Source organism: Leguminivora glycinivorella, chromosome 5 (assembly GCF_023078275.1).
Source record: "Leguminivora glycinivorella isolate SPB_JAAS2020 chromosome 5, LegGlyc_1.1, whole genome shotgun sequence".
NCBI classification, from domain to species: Eukaryota; Metazoa; Arthropoda; class Insecta; order Lepidoptera; family Tortricidae; genus Leguminivora; species Leguminivora glycinivorella.
In genome coordinates this window covers 20,597,034-20,602,477 of record NC_062975.1, presented here as the reverse complement: position 1 = coordinate 20,602,477, position 5,444 = coordinate 20,597,034, and positions in this window count along the sequence as shown.

Genomic DNA, 5,444 nt, shown 5'->3' with positions numbered 1-5,444 from the left:
GTCACTCTACTTTATTCCATCCGTTTTATAAATAGTGCCCTTGGACAAGTTCACCCGCAATTTTGCAATGCTATACTATACCTCGTTTTTTTAGAATTAGAAATTTGGTAAGGGCATTTCTCAGAGCGTTTAAATTTTTTTGATTTCGGTGGCAACATTTTTACGTGAATCCTGTAAGAGTCACATGAAATTTTGTCAATTTAAACAGAAGTCGCTGATTCCTACCAGAAGCAAAGAAAACTCATGCTATGCTTACGGGGTTCCGGTAATAATGCTGCCACCGAAATCAAAAAAGTTGAAACGCTCTGAGAAATGCCCAACAAAGAATCAGTCGTCGTCAACCTATCTTCTTAGGACAAATATTAGATGTTAACAGTTTTAACCAGAATGAGAACATAACAGGTCAATATTAGGTATTTTTAGATTTTTTTAATTGCATCATTTGATTATTTGCTAGGCAACATTGGAATGATTATTTATTTATTCGAAAAACTAACATTCAGAGGACTACGTGACGGTGTTTTTGCAAGCCACTTGGGCCTGCCTCTGACTGATCCATTGCAGTAATCACAGTCGAATGCCACCAAAGTCATCAAACACACAGCCCAAAATAGAATATTAATAATAAAGTAATAAAATAAGTGCTGGTATCATAAAATTCTATACAAAAATACTAAAAATAACGAACCTAATAGGTATAAATAAATAAATACCATTGACAAATTTGACAGCCCATGAAATGAACCGACAGTTAGTTCCCAATGTCTGCTTATTTAGGTTTTTTAATATGCAACCTTTCCAGGACGAAATTAGTTTTATCAAGTAGGTATTAATTATTCCACGTATAGCCTAGTTTTGATGTCATGATTAAAATGATTGACGAATAATGATTAATTATGAAATAAAACTCTTGAATCACCTATATGCAGCGTGACGTCAAATTTAAGTCATCGGCATGAAAGTTACGGGCCCTGTAAATGACAGTATTTAAGCGATGTTTTTGTCGCTAAAATTAACTGTCCTATACCCCGTTTTTAAACCGAACAATAAAAACCGGCCAAGAGCGTGTCGGGCCACGCTCAGTGTAGGGTTCCGTAGTTTTCCTTATTTTTCTCAAAAACTACTAAACCTATCAAGTTCAAAACAATTTTCCTAGAAAGTCTTTATAAAGTTCTACTTTTGTGATTTTTTTCATATTTTTTAAACAAATGGTTCAAAAGTTAGAGGGGGGGGACGCACTTTTTTTTCCTTTAGGAGCGATTATTTCCGAAAATGAAAATATTATCAAAAAACGATGTTAGTAAACCCTTATTCATTTTTAAATACCTATCCAACAATATATCACACGTTGGGGTTGGAATGAAAAAAAAAATCAGCCCCCACTTTACATGTATGGGGGGTACCCTAATAAAACATTTTTTTCCATTTTTTATTTTTGCACTTTGTTGGCGTGATTGATATGCATATTGGTACCAAATTTCAGCTTTGTAGTGCTTACGGTTACTGAGATTATCCGCGGACGGACGGACGGACGGACAGACAGACATGGCGAAACTATAAGGGTTCCTAGTTGACTACGGAACCCTAAAAATGGTACTCAAAAATATGAATCAATGTTGTCAATTGATGTCATTGACATGAAAGTTACGGGCCCTGGTCATTTAGATACTTAAATGTTATGCATTTTTAGAAGGCATTTTGCATATTAATAATAGCTTTTATGTTGAAAAAGCCTGACAAAATTTTAAAAGGTTTGTTTAGGACTTAATTTTATATTTGATTGATTTTTGCGACTCTTTTCAATCGAACTAATTTGGTTTCATCAGATTTTGACTCCATAAAAATTACTATAAAGGCCTCAAGACTGATATTTGAACTGAACAACCAAAAAAAAATAAAACCTATTGCCTGAGTACCTGCAACACAAGCCATCTTGAGCTCAGAAGGGTCCATAATAATAATTATTAATAAAGTCATTGCGCAATAGGAGCCTCCATTTACACGTGTCTTCAAGAGTTGGCGGCAAGCGTTTAATACAAATGTTTGATCTCCTTCCTATATCTATGCTTGTTTTGGACTAAGGACGCAAGGACCTTTATACATGGAAAAATATACATTATCTTGGGCTCCAACAAATCCGTTGTCACCTTGCACGTGTATCAAGTATAAAGGGAAATACCAAGTGGGCTACATCAGAAGCCAACCAACGTAATATGAAAGCTTTTGTACTGCTTCGACCGAGATGAACCCGCATGCTATTGACAAGAGACAATAACGGGTAAAAGCCGGAAAATAGTTTTAGAACATTTGATTGAACGAACGAAATGACAACAGGGTGGCTAGCCGAATGGCACAATCGCTCACGAAACGCTCACGAAACGAAGCGCTAGTAGATATCTATCTCTATCGCGCTTGCGTATTGGCGCGACAGAGCCAGCGGCGTATCGCTTTCGTTTGGCGTCGGAGAAATGCCATTCGGCTACGGGGCCAGGCCTCGTGGATCTGACTGCGACGTTGTTGTGTGACAACAAGTACCTATTCATGATCTTACCGTGGACTAGTCAATTTGTGTAAGAATGCTCTTACAGACATCTGCCCATCTGGACATAAGCTAGACAACATAAGGATTCCTTGTGTATTTTTTGGTACGGAACCCTACAAAAGAGATAATATAATTGTATCATCTTACACTTTATGAAATATAAAAAACGTTATTGACAAGCAAGTCGCGAGCGAAAGGGCTGATGTAAACCTTATACTGAAACACTAACAACTCTTTCTGACAATCAAACTGTGCCTTCATGGCGCTATTGGAAATATAGCGGCGACCGTTGGAACTAATTTGATATCATACAATTTAATATGAAAAAACCGGCCAAGAGCGTGTCGGGCCACGCTCAGTGTAGGGTTCCGTAGTTTTTCGTATTTTTCTCAAAAACTACTGAACCTATCAAGTTCAAAATAATTTTCCTAGAAAGTCTTTATAATGTTCTACTTTTGTGATTTTTTTCATATTTTTTAAACATAGTGTTCAAAAGTTAGAGGGGGGGGACGCACTTTTTTTTCCTTTAGGAGCGATTATTTCCGAAAATATTAATAATATCAAAAAACGATCTTGGTAAACCCTTATTCATTTTTAAATACCTATCCAACGATATATCACACGTTGGGGTTAGAATGAAAAAAAAAATCAGCCCCCACTTTACATGTAGGGGGGGTACCCTAATAAAACATTTTTTTCCATTTTTTATTTTTGCACTTTGTTGGCGTGATTGATATACATATTGGTACCAAATTTCAGCTTTCTACTGCTTACGGTTACTGAGATAATCCGCGGACGGACGGACGGACGGACGGACGGACGGACGGACGGACGGACGGACGGACGGACAGACAGACATGGCGAAACTATAAGGGTTCCTAGTTGACTACGGAACCCTAAAAACCGACAAAATGGCGGCAGCAGCGTGCAGTCGTGCACAATAGGCACGAATAGTTACAATGTCTTTAGGTTATCTTGGCATCAAAAATATCAGATGTCAGTTGGTGAGGTTTGTAAACGATCGTCATCTTAGGCTAGACTATTAATGTAGTTAGTCACTTTGAATCTTTCTCAGCGTGGCCTTACCTCGCTAAGCGAAATGGAATGGAACAGACGCCCAGTAAAACGAATTATCCCAGCACCCGCTAGTTTTTGTTGCACTTGGACGGAATATCTTAAATCCCAAGTCGGTTAAGAACAGTCTGAGAGGATTTTATTACAATCCGATTGTTTCATATCGATTGATCAGTGCTTGGCGGAGAAGATTGCAATTTGTCGTTCATAGAATAAAATGTATAAGTAGTTGTTATTCGAAGCATCTACCAGTCTCGTAACTCTCGTAAGACCCTCTACACAAATATTTGAGGTTGTAAAAGGTATGCAGAAAGTGAGAGATTAGTGCACTTCGAGTGTATATTTCTAGACAAGCCTAAGTAACCGGCAGTTAATAGACTTCATAATTCATAAGTGATTGGTCTTGTGCTTAAGATTACTAGATATATTAAAATAAGTATTGTAAAAGAGAAACGATTTGTGTTCAAGTTTGTGAAGCATTAAATTAGGTGACAAATGTATTACTTTGTTACTCTATACAGGGTGTAAACCTAATACGGGCGAACCTCTTAACGGTGGTGAGTATAGGACATAAAAAATGGAATTAGATAACTTTTACTTAAAATTGAAATATTTTTTTTATCCATAGGTACAAAATAATTCGGCCCGCAACGTAATGCAAACATACACAGTTGTCATTGATTGTCATCGCAACCATGCACGTTTACAGTAGGTACATTGCTGCTGGGAAATTTTTCAAAAAATCATTATGGGGTGAAAATTAAGAGTCACTCAGAAACACCTCTTAATTAATGATAACAATATTGAATTATATGCCTGGCTTAATTTATCGCCCTTATTAGGTTTACGCGCTGTATATACTTCTTATTAAAATAAAGATGTTATTAACAGAACCGCATATCGCTGCGGTGTGCGGACAGGACCACTTTAATATGACACTGTAATGATAATATATATACTACCCAGAAAGTTCAAAAGAGACGAATGCCTTGTACCGGACGTAGACCCGACGTATCTCAGTGCTCGGTGTAGATGGCCTATAAGTACCTGTATTCAAACGTAGCCAAATTTGTTTCGTTTATTATTGATCTAAATTCGGTGTGCTCATTTGGAGAATGATTACTTTCCTGAAAGGCACATGAAGATTGAGCTCTATCTGGTTTTCCTTATTCAGTGAAAACAAAATTTTCTATTTAAAAAAAACGTCATTTCGTCTAGGCCAGGGTCTTGAAAGAAATCTTAAAAATCGTGAGGGTTCAGCTCTATTGCTTGTGATACCTAGACCAAAAAACAGGACTCTTGAAAAATGATCATAACGCGTAATCTTACGATGCTCTTGAGCATTTTAAGAGTATCTTATTAAAGATAGGTAACATCCTCAAGAAAACGGTTAAGTTCTCATTATACACGATTTAAAAACTTAATCATCAGGTGTCAGGTGTCAGGTTTCGTAATCAGGCGTTGGATGAGCGGGTCGTCTCAACACAGGCGCTGTAAGCCTAAAGAGAAGCAGCAAATTGTATAAGCATATGTTATTATTTAAATAAAGATATTTTTCATTTTCATTTTTTAATTTTTTTCATCTTGTTTTCCTTTACTTTTCACAATTCTGATATTTCTGCACTTGAAATAACTAGATGCCCAGAATGTGTTTTAATCTTGATGAGTACCACAAGTAGCAAGGTGATGATGTACCTTGACCGTGCTAATCGCCTCGCGCCCGCTGTTTCACATACGGCAGACATTGGCCTAATGGGATAATCGGGCCCTCACAGCAAGGCTGCGCCCGCACACCCGCGGGGACCGCCGCTCCGCGCGCTAGCCCAAT